Source organism: Oryctolagus cuniculus, chromosome 11 (assembly GCF_964237555.1).
Source record: "Oryctolagus cuniculus chromosome 11, mOryCun1.1, whole genome shotgun sequence".
Classification (NCBI taxonomy): Eukaryota; Metazoa; Chordata; class Mammalia; order Lagomorpha; family Leporidae; genus Oryctolagus; species Oryctolagus cuniculus.
Window position 1 is genome coordinate 28,349,991 of NC_091442.1, and position 12,098 is coordinate 28,362,088.

Below are 12,098 nucleotides of genomic sequence, written 5' to 3' on the forward strand. Positions count from 1 at the left end.
TTCCCAGGCCTTGGCTCTTGCAGGCTAATGCTCACTACCTGACTCCACAATTACGGGGGAGGGGGTTGCAGAGAGTCCTGGAGACCAAGAGACACCGGCAGCAGCTCTCCTAAAACACATACTCCCGTTGCACCCTCATGGCCAGGGGAGGCGGGCCACCGGGGAGACTCCCGTGGTTCTCGCGCTGAGCGCCGCAGGCTCAGAGTCTGGGACGCAGGGGTCTGCTCAAGCTCCTGGGCGCTGCGGCGCCAGCTGTCTCTGGCCTGCAGATGCCCCCCAGCGAAGTGTCCCACCCGCTTAACCCTCCACGACTGTGGAAGCCGCTTTGAGCTGCAGACGCCCAGGTCTTGGAGCAACCAAAGAGCTGCGCCCCGTGACTCACAGCCGCCTGACGCTCGGACCGAAGGCTTCGGGGCTCCACGCGCGGGACGCGGTGCCCACAGAGCCAGGGAGAGGAGCCCGCGCCTGCCCTTTGGCCCCCGGAAGGATGCACCTTCGGGATCCCTGTGCTCTTTGATCCCGCCCTCGCCCGCCGCTGAACACCACGTGTTGCACGGTGAGCCCGGCCCAGGACGCGCAACTGGAAGGCGGGGGAGAGTTCCCCGGGGCTCAGGCGGGGATGGCGTGGGCTGCTTTGATGCAAGACGGCGCCCACGGAGCCAGGCCTGTTTCAGACGCCTGACAGGTTCCTATCTCCCCAATGAGATCCTTCGTCCTTTGAATGCTTTGCAGCAATTAGGGCGGAGGGGAAGGCAAATGGATCACGTTTGGAGTGGGGTGGGAAAATGCCTTTCGAGTGCCAGGCCACCTTCCATTGCTAAACATTGGTGTGGCCTGTGTCCAGCCTCAGTTTCCGCATCTGTAAGTTGGAAAGAAGGCCCACGTCCAGAGCCCTGGAACTGTAGAGAAGCCACAGGCGTTGGTGTTTCCGGAGCCCAGCTTGTCAGAGGGGTGGGTCACCGTGGGGGCGATCCTCGTCAGGGATGTGGGTGAGCCTGCAAGACCCGACTCCGCGCCCCGGGCGGTCCGTGAGCGCGCTGAGGCGCACGAGGGCGGAGCCCGCGAGGGCCAGAGACACCCGTTCGGCGTCGGCCAACCAGCGCCCGCCTCTGAACGGCCAATGAGAACGCGCCTTACAGCCAAGGCCGGGCCGGGAGCGAGGCTGCAGCGAGTGCGGCGCTGACAGGAACGCGCGCGCGCGCGCGATCGTGCTCGGACCCCGGGCCGCCGCCGCCGCCGCCATCACCGCTACCCGCCCAGTCGCCCCTCAGCCGCTTCCCCTCGCCATGGAGGCGAGGCCGCCGCCGCCGCCGCGGGACTCCAAGCCGCGGGCCGGGCGGCGGCCCTGAGGGCGAGTGGCGGGCCGAGACGCCGCGGCGGAACCAAGGCGGAGCCGCAGTCCCAGTCCCCAGCGGTCCCGCCCAGCGCCGGACTCGGTGAGTGCTCGCGGCCGCCGCCCGGGTGGGCTCGGGAAGGGGGGGCGGCTCCCGGGCGCGGTGGGAGGGGTCCTCGGCCGGAGCCCCAGCCCTCTTTTCCGGGTGCAGTCCCTGGGGCTCGTGCGGTCAGGTCCCGCATCCTTGCGCGGTCCGTAGGGGGAGGGGTCCCCGGAAACATGCGGGACAGGGCGCCCACCCGTCGAGGCTGCCCGGGAAGTTTGCGTGCGTCCTCCTGGGGCCTGGCCCGGGCGCTGCGTGGTTCATTCTGAAAGAACCGAATGGAACGGCGAGAACAGAATTGCTCAGGTCCATTTCGTGGGAGGAGAGAGGAAAACTCCTGGCTTGAGAAATTTTACTCTTGCGGTGGCCAAGTTTTCTCTCCTTTAAATCCTCCCCGATCCCCGGCCGGTCGCTTCATTTGCTGCCCACTCACAACTGTTGAGGCTGCCTAAGAAGGGATGTAGGGGCGCAGAGCTGCCCAGAATGCAAAATGAGCCAACTGGGTACGCAGCCCCCCTCCCTTTTTATTTTCAGTAAATTAAAAAAAAAAAAAAACGTTTAAAAGAATCAGTTCCCAATTGTATTTCCTGAAGTTAAAAATAATAAGGGCAGAGCTGAGCCCAAGGTTGAGGGATTTTTTGTCTTTTTTTTTTTTTTTTTTTTTTGAGGTCAGCGATATTTCTAAGACAGGAAAAGCAGAATGTGCAGAACCTAGTCCTAGCAGGGTGAATGCCTTCAGAAGCCAGGGCCCGGGATGGGGATTCCTGTTGTAAACCAGTCACATCTCCCTGGAGAGCACCTCAGTTGCCACCTGCTGGCTGTTGAGGCAGCCCGGGAACCAGAAGATGGAGGGCGAGAGGAGGATTGATGAGGAAAGGGCGAGCGTCTTGCTGCTTGGCCCCTCCTTTCAAAAACACAGATCTGATGCTGTCACTTGTTTACTTAAAAACTCCCTCGCTCTCCTTTTCCCATGGGATGAATGACGGCCAAATGCCTTATCAGGTCGTGCACGTTCCTTGACCTTCTTGCCTCGACTTACTCTCTCACTTTGAGCCTAATGCTTCGATGCGCCTTCGTCGTCCGCCTGCCTAGCCATTCAGAGCGCCTCTCGCATGTTAGCATGTTTTTGCTTTCTGTGGTCCTCTTTCCTGCTCACCCTCACCTACCAGGTTCCATCTCTTCCTGCAAAGCTGTTCTTGTTGGAGAAGCTTCTTGAGGGCTGGGAGAATTCCTCCCAGTTGTCTTGTAGGTCCTTGTCACTTCCCAAGAGGGTTTGTGTGTGTGTGTGTGTGTGTGTGTGTGTGTTTCCCCTGGAGGCCTGCTTGGAGTGTATGTCCGATTCCCTTTCTGCCCATGTCCATCCCACCAGGGAGTGGTCAGCAGCAGGAACTGGCAGGTCCCTTATCCTACTGGCCTCCCAGCTGCTTTACTGACCCTAAAAGACCACGTCCTGTTGGTTGCTTTTCACCTCTGTCTGACCAAGGTGGCCTGGCTGATGAATATGCTGTGTAAGGCATATGGGATTCAGGAGACTGTTACTGGGTACCTTTTAGCCACTTGTTTCCCATCTGGGTGAAATTCAGAACCAAGAGGGCCAACCCTCTGAAGTCCATTTATGTGCCTCCCATTTGCCAGGCGAAGGACTTGGGGTACAAAGTGAAAGTGAAGAGTTCACGGTCTATGCAGGGCAGGTGGATAGAAACAATTACACATTGCAGATGCCATGAGAGTGTGATAGTAATTATAGCTCTTGTCTTTTATTTGCCCTTGTGACAGGCTGTGTAATAAATATTTTCTGTCAGTTCTCTCACTTAATCTTTTCAACAGTCATGTAGGAGCTTACAGCTACTCCACAGGGCTGGGAGCTGAAGCCACATAGCACACAGCTGAGGGAATAGTGAGGATTTGAATCCAGATAATCTGTTTCCAGAGCCTTTGCCAGGCTATACCCTCCCGGGTAGTGATCAACAAGCATAGGGAAAAGGGAACAGCACAAACAGGCTGGGGGTGGAAGGAGCCCATTACCCTTGGGAAACAGGGAAGAGGTTAAACAGAAATGGATTAGGAGGATGGGAGATGGGATTGGGGTCAGCTTGGAGGGCTGTGTGTGCTGTGCTAGAGTGTGGGCAGTGGAGAGCCACTGGAGGATTTAAAAGAGATCAGGGACTTAACCTGACTGGGCTTTGAGAAAATCATCTGGGAGCATTGTGAGGCCAAATGCTGATATCCATACAGTTTAGGAGGTAGTGCCCAGATCTCAGAGGTAGAATCATATCCCCTTAGCCTGGAGGAAGGTGTAGAGAGAATCCTGCTCGGTCTGGGTAAAGAGTAATTAATGCATTTGGGAGAAAAATTTCTGCAGTGTAAAGAAAGTAAGTCTTCCCTCCTACCATGACCCCGGGACTCCTGTCTCTCTAACCGCCTCCTCAGGAATGGCTGAAGTTTCCAGTTTCCATGACCTTACAGCAACATTGTTTCTTTATAAACGTGTGTCTACCTGTCCTCACTCCTCTGACCATGGTGCATACCAGTCACATATTATTCTTTTTACTTAGTATATTTAGGAGATCAGTCATTATTAGTACATGTTAAGCTATCCCTTCTTTGTATTGACATTCTTGTACTTATTTCATTGTATGGCTATACAGTAACTTGTAACTAGTCTTCAGGTTTAACAACATTTAAGTTGTTTCTAGGCTTTTCTGCTACAGCAATACAATGAATATCCTTGTACATAATTTGTTACGTGTCCATGTGTAAAGTTTTCTGAACCATGTAATTTTAGAAATGGAATTACTAGATCAGAGAATATATGAATGCATTTTTTAATTTTATATAGCCCAGTTACTACCCCTTCAAGAAGGTTGTACGAATTTTTATTTATTTATTCATTCAAAAGGCAGAGTTAAAGAGATTGAGAGGGAGAGATCAATCTTCCATCCCGTGGTTCATACCCCAAATGGCTACAATGGCCATGGCTGGCACAGACTGAATTCAGGAGTCTGGAACTCTATTTGGGTCTCCCACGTGGTAGCAGGGGCCCAAGTACTTGGGCCATCTTCTACTGCCTCCCTAGGCACGTCAGCAGGAAGCTGGGTTGGAAGTAGAGCGGGTGGGACTCGAACCACTGCTCACATGGGATGCCAGCATCACAGATGGCAGCTTACCTTGCTGCGGCACGACACCAGCCCCATTTGTACTAATTTATCCTCTTCCTTAAAATGTGTGACTCAGTGGATTTTCATCAGAGTGTTCAACAGGATCACCTGAGATACTTTTCCGTTTCTATATGCTTACTTTCTCTCAAACCCCTCTCATACAATGCTAGCCTATTTATTTAAATTTACAGAGGGAAACATTGAGCCTAGAAGGATTGAAGTGACTTGTGCAGGGTGACCACTGTGGGTGGCAGTGGGCTTTTTTTTGCAACTCTGATATTTATATTTGCCCAACACCTTTCATGGGAAGTGCTCAGTGTCAATTTGTAAATGTTGTTGTGTTATTTTTCTCCATCTTCAAGTGGAAAAAATGAGATTCACTGGAGTTTGAATTATAAGCAGGAAGCTGGCCAAATATAGAATCTTGTCTTTTTATTTCTAGTACGGTAACCAATAAATGTTTCCAAATGCCAAAGCTGAAGAAATATTATTTTTAGCGAATCCCAGTGCAACAAAAATAGCAGTAATATAACACTAACTTAATAAAATTGAGCAGCAAATACAAATAACCCAACATTAATATTTATTTTAATATATTCTCTATGAAATAGAGAATCCATTAAATTTAAAATTTATTTTAAATTTACATTCATGTCAGTCTACGGACAGACTTATAATTATTGTTAGTACATGCAGAATTCGATTTAGAGTTCTTGAATAGCATAACATTTTATCTTTACTCATTTATGTGTCTGCTTTATTTTAAATTGTAATATGTATTCCATGTATTGACAGCCATCGTTTGTGCAGTCCTTTTTATTCTTTCCTGACAAAAATGGTATTTTTTCTAAACCTGAGCATCCTTGTTGAAATACTTCTTTCTTTTGGATTTTCTTGGACTCTTCGCCCTAATGTGGTCTCACTGAGTCAGAGGATGCAGTTTCAGTGCCAAATTGCTATCTGGAAAGGTTGAAGTAGTTTACAACACCATTAGCAATTTATATGAGCCTGTTTCCTGACAAGCCAGCCAGTGCTATTACAAGTAAAACCTAATATTTTATTAATTTAAAAGAAATGCAATGCTACCTTGAATTAGATCTAATTTACATTTCTTTAGAAATTTACTAGTAGCTCATTTAGATTTCGAGGTACAATGCTGTGATATATATCCTATCCAAGAGTTATGAAGCTAAAGCCAACTTGTGGTTGAAGACAGACATGGTTGATGAGTTAGAAATATTGTGGAAGTCTAGAATATGATCACGTCAGTGTGAGTTACAAGACTGGATGCTGTTCAGATGAATGTACCAGGCATTGTGCCAGGAACTGAGATACCCCAGAGGAGGATGTGATGTCTATCCTCATGGCACTTAGGGTTAGTGCAGCAGACAGACGTTAATCACCTTATGGTAATTACAGATACGATGGATATGATCAAAGGAGAAGGATAGGGTGTCTTGGGAGTGCCAGAGAAGTTCAGCAGTTAAACAACATTTGCAAAGGCTCTGAGCTGGGAAGGGATTTGGTGGCTCAGGGCAGTGCTTCTCTAACTTAAATGTGCACATGAACCATCTGGGAATCTTGTTAAAATGCCAAGTTCTGATTCAGTCGGTCTAGGGTGGGACTTGGGATTCTGTATTACTAACTAGCTCCTGGGTGAGGCAGATGCTGCTAGTGGGTGGGTCACACTTGGTGCAGCAAGGCTTAACTGAGAGCTTGGTGAGCACCTGAAGCTGGCTAACTGTGGTGAGCAGAAAGTGGCAGATGGCATGCAGTGACGTTAGAGCAACAATTCCTGCTTCAGGTTCAGCTGGGGAAGTTACAGAACTCCCGAATACACCCCCCCCCCTTTGATTTAATTGGTCTTAAATAGAGGCCTGAGAATATGTGTTTAAATTCTCTAGATGATTCTAATGTATAGCTAGGCTTGAAAAGCTACCTGACTATAGAGAGGCTGGAGCCAGAGTCGAAGACTATGCCACACAAAGATTTTGGACTTTATCTTGAAGGCAAAGCAAAGCCATTGGAGGCTTTTAAGCCTGAGAGGGAACCGATCTGATCTACAGTTGTTGAAAGTTCTTTGTGGCTGCAGTCTAGAGCAATGGCTTCCTTCCTTCCTTCCTTCCTTCCTTCCTTCCTTCCTTCCTTCCTTCCTTCCTTTCTTTCTTTCTTAATCTAGAAATCTTTTATTTAAGGTATTCAAACTTCATGCCTTTCATATATACAAATTTAGGAGCATTAGTGATTCTTCCCACCCTTCCCTCTCTCCTGCCTGCACTGCCACCCTTCTTCCTTCTCCCTCTCCTATTCCCATCCTTATTGTTTTACAAATATATATTTTCAATTAACTTTATACTCATAAGATTAACCCTACACTAAGTAAATAGTTCAGCAAATAGTATGGAAAAAACCTGTTCTTCAACAGTCAAGACAAGGGCTGTTCAAAATCATCACATCTCAAAAGTGTCAATTTCACTTCTATGGATTACATTTTAGGTTCTCTGTTAATTACCACAGATCAGGGAGAACATACAGTATTTGTCTTTTAGGGACTGACTTATTTCCCTAAGTATAATGGTTTCCAGTTGTATCCATTTTGTTGCAAATGATAGGATTTCATTTTTTTTACTACTATATAGTATTCCATGGCATACATCTACTATACTTTCTTTATCCATTCTTCAGTTGATGGACATCTGGGTTGATTCCATATCTCAGCTATTGTGAATTGAGCTGCAGTAAACATGGAGGTACAGAATACTTTTATATACTGATTTCATTTCCTTTGGGTAAATTCTGAGGAGTGGAATGGCTGGGTCATGTGGTAGGTCTATATTCAGATTTCTGGGTATCTCCATACTGTCTTCCACAGTGGCTGTACCAGTTTCCATTCCCACCAACAGTGGATTGGGATACCTTTTTCCTCACATCCTCACCAGCATTTGTTTGTTGATTTCTGTATGAAAGCCATTCTAACTGGGGTGAAACCTCATTGTGGTCTTGATTTGCATTTCTATGATGGCTAGTGATCCTGAGCATTTTTTCATGTTTCTGTTGGTAGAGCAATGGCTTTCAAAGAGAGGTAGACAAGATAATTCACTGGGGTTCTGGAAGAAAAGTTGGAACCTTTTGTTGTTTATATCTAAAAATAAGAAAGGGATAGGCATTTGGTGTAGGTATTGAGCCTGCTCGGGAGGCCTGCATCTTGTATTAAAGTGAGTATGAGTCCTGGTTCCACTTCCAGATTCCAGCTTCCTGCTAATGCACAGCCTGGGAGGGCAGCAGAGTTCCAGCTTCCTGACTTTGACCTGGCCCATCCCTAGCTGTTAGAGGCATTTGGGGAGTGAACCAACAGGTGGAAGATCTTCTCTGTTTCTGTCTCTCTGGCAGAAAGGTGAGATAAAATATGTAATTTAAGGGTTGTTAGCAGCATCTTCTTTGGCTTGTAGGTCATAAGGTATTAATATGTTAACTATAGAACTTTGGGTGTCCTGAAGGAAGAGAAGGAGTTCTGTAGCGAGCAGGTTCAGTGTATTGCAGTGTTCTCATTAAACTCACCCTCACAAAATGGACCTGCAAAGAAAATACTAATACAGCCACAAGCAAACAAACAAGATGGCAGAGCTGATGCTTGTCCCGCTTCTGTGAACTCTTGGTGAGCTATGTGAGCTATTCAATCAGATAAAATAAGTCAGCTCCTGGCATGAGCACTTAGCCTGGTGATTAAGCTACTGATTAAGATGCCTGTGTCCCTAAGACTTCTGGGTCTCCCACATGGGTACGGGGGCCCAGGCACTTGGGTTATCTTCTGCTGCTTTCCCAGGAGAATTAGCAGGGAGCTGGATCAGAAGTGGAGCCGCTAGGACTTGAACCAGCAGCCACATGGAAAGCCAGCATCCCAGGTGGCTGCTTAACCTGCTGTGCCACAACACTGATCCCTATTCATTTGTTTATTTTTATTTGAAAGCAAGAGAGACAGATCTTCTGTATGGTCCATTCTCCAAATGCCCACAATGGCCCAGACTGGGCCAGCCCAAAGCCAGGAACCTGGATCTCAATCCATGTCTTCCACATGAGTGGAACCCAGGTACTTGACCTGTCACTGCTGCCTCCCATGGTGCACTTTAGCAGGAAGCCAGAATCAGATGCGGAGTCAGGACATGAATCCCTCACACCTCAATAGGGGATGCAGCCATTCCAAGTGACATCTTAACTACTGCACCAGATACCCACCCCAGAAGATGTATTTTTAGTGTTAAATGATTGCCATAGTAAGAATATTGGTATATGGAATAATTGTCTAAATGTAAACTAACAGAACAGCTGCTTTGACTGAATAAAAGAATGAAAGTCACTCTTTGCCTCTTCATGGCCATGCTGTTGAGTCAGGTTATCATTTGTTAGTTATCTTGTGGTAGGGTTGTTGATGTATGCAGTTTTCTTTTAAAAAAATGCCAACTTTTGTGATGATAATAGCAAGTATAATTTGGAAAATTAATATCAATCTGTCTCTTCAAGTAAAGGTCTATTTCAACATGGAATGAGAAAGTAATTATTTTTTTCTTAGAAAGAAATGTGCTGTGGGAGAGCATTTTCCTCAATGTAATTTTTAAGAATAATGTTTATTGAGATATAATTTACATACCATAAAATTTAAAGTGTATAATTCAGTGGTTTCAGAGTTGTGGAGCCATCATCACTCTCTAATTTAAGAACATTTTCATCAATCCAGAAAGAAATCCTGTACCTAGCAGATTTACTCCCCATTCTGCCCTCTCTCCAGTCCCTGGCAACCACTAATCTTTATGTCTCTCTGAAATTTGCCTTTTCTGGACATTTCATATAAGTGGAATCATACAACATATAACTTTTTGTGACTGACTTCTTAGCATAATATTTTGGGGGCTGTTCCATGTACTCTGTATCAGAACTTCATACTTTTTATGACCAAGCAATAAAATATTCCATTATATTGGATATACTATATTTGTTTACCCATTCATTAGTTGATGGACATTTGGGGCTGTTTCTACTTTTTGGCTATTGTGGATAATGCTTCTGTGAACATTCATGTGCAGTTTTTCCTGTTGGGTATATACCTAAACTAGTGGAATCACTAGCTTAAATAGTAACTATGTTTAACTTTTTGAGGAGCTGCTAAACTGTTTTCCAAAGTGACTACCATTTTACATTGCCAGCAGCAGTGCACAAAGGTTCTGCTTTCTCCATGTCCTTGCCAAGGCTCGTTATTTTTATTATAGACATCGTAGAGGGGGTGAAGTCATATTTCTCTGGGGTTTTTATTGGCATTTCTCTTATCAATGATATTTGGACATCTTTTCATGTGCTTATTGGCCATTTGTATGTGTTCTTTGAAGAAATATTTAGGTCATTTTCCTGTTGTGAAATTTGGTTATTTGTCTTTTTACTGAATTCTGTATATATTCTAAATACAAGTCCTTTATTAGGTTTATTATTTGTAAATATGTTCTCCCACTTGTAGGTTGTATCCTATGTTGTTGTGGACATAGCCTATATATGTATCCTATAGCCTGCATTGACTATACCTATGAGTAGAATTGCTGAGTCAATGGTAACTCTACTTTTAGCCCTTTGAGGCTCTGTACCTGCACCATTTTACAGTCAACAGCAGCATGTGAGAGTGTGGTTTCTCCACATCCTTGTCAGCACTTGCAATTGTCTTTTTTTTTTTTTTTAAAGAATTATGTAATTTATTTGAAAGGCAGACTTAGAGAAGTCTTCCTTCCACAGTGGCTGGGCACTGGACCAGGCCAAAGCCAGGAGCCAGGAGCTTCCAGCAGATCTCCCATGTGGCAGAGGCCCACACACTTGGGTGCTGCCTTCTCAGGCACATCAATAGGGAGCTGGTTCAGAAGTGGAGCATCAGAGACCCAAACCAGCACCCATATGGGATGCCTGTGCTACAGGCAAGGCTTATTCCACTATACCACAGCATCAGCCCCTATTGTCTAACTTTAACCATCCTTTTTTTTTTTTTTTAATCTTAAAATTTTATTTATTTATTATTTGAAAGGCAGAGATACAGAGAGGCAGAAGCAGACAGAGAGAGAGAGAGAGGTCTTCCATCTGCTGGTTCACTCCCCAAATGGCCACAATGGCCAGAGCTGGGCCTGTCTGAAGCCAGAAGCCAGAAGCTTCTTCCCGGTAACTTTGGCCTTCCTAGTGGGTGTGAAATGATATTGCATTGTAGTTTTGATTTGATTTTCCCAATGGTTCATGATCTTGTGGTTTTCTTTCATCTGTAAAAATTCTCATACTTTTACATATGAAAACCTTGGGAACATGTTTTTGTAGCCTGATAAAAATCCCCAAATGTATTTTTCTAAAAGTTTATTTATTTTATTTGAAAGTTGGAGTTACAGATAGAAAGGAAAAGGCACAGATCTTCCATCCTCTGGTTCATCCCACATGTGGCCTGCAACGGCCAGAGCTAATCCAAGCTGAAACCAGGAGCCAAGAAACTTCACCCAAGTGTCCCCCATGGGTGCAAGCACTTGGGCCATCTTCCACTGCTTTCCCAGATGCCTTAGCAAGGAGCTGGATTGGAAGTGGAGCAGCCAGGACTTGAATTGATATGGGATGCCAGCGCTACAGGCAACAGTTTAACCTGTTGTGCCACAGCACCCACCCTTACTCTTATGATTATATTAAAACAATTCCTTTTTTTTTGAGTGAATAAATGAAATATTTATGGGTGCTGTTCAGTGGGGCTCTCTCTCTGCCTCTTCCTTTCAAATAAATACATAAAATTGTTAAAAAAAAAAAAAAAAAAAAGAGGAACTAGCACTGTAGCATAGCAGGTAAAGCCACTGCCTGCAGTACCAGCATCCCATATGGGTAGTGGTTCAAGTCCTGACTGTTCCACTTCCAATCCAGCTCTCTGCTTTGGCCTGGGAAAGCAGCAGAAGATGGCACAAATCCTTGGGCCCCTGCACCTGCATGGGAAACCTGGAAGAAGCTCCTGGCTCCTGGCTTCGGATGGGTGCAGCTCCAGCCTTTGCAGTCATCTGAGGAGTGAACCATCGGATGGAAGACCTCTGTCTCTGTCTCTACCTGTGTAACTCTGTCTTTCAAATGAATAAAATAAATCTTTAAAAAAATGGGGGGTAGGCGGCGGCACTGTAGCGCAGCAGGTTAACACCCTGGCCTGAAGCACTGGCATCCCATATGGGCACCGGTTCAAGACCCAGCTGCTCTACTTCATCTCTCTGCTATGGCCTGGGAAAGCAGTAGAAGATGGCCCAAGTCCTTGGGTCCCTGCACCCATGTGAGAGACCTGGAGGAAGTTCCTGGCTCCTGGCTTCAGATCGGCGCAGCTCTGGCCGTTGCGGCCAACTGTGGCGTGAACCATCGGATGGAGGACCTCTTACTCTCTCTCTGCCTCTCCTCTCTCTGTGTAGCTCTGACTTTCAAATAAAAAGAAATAAATCTTAAAAAAAAAAAAAAAAAGGTCTCTCTCCAC

The 12,098-nt window shown here is 46.1% G+C and overlaps 1 protein-coding gene across 8 annotated transcripts in view; it reads left to right on the top strand.

The window, feature by feature from the left end:
- Positions 1-1,147: 1,147 nt before the first annotated feature.
- PTPRA (protein tyrosine phosphatase receptor type A) overlaps positions 1,148-12,098 on the top strand; it is a 147,784-nt gene continuing 136,833 nt past the window's right edge. For 3 of the 8 annotated variants that reach the window (XM_008256241.4, XM_051845207.2, XM_017341731.3), the window contains exon 1: positions 1,148-1,436. The gene's annotated coding sequence lies outside the window, so the exon portion shown is untranslated. The remainder of the gene's footprint in view (positions 1,437-12,098) is intronic. The other 5 variants (XM_070052009.1, XM_070052010.1, XM_070052011.1 and 2 more) reach the window with 3 other exon arrangements.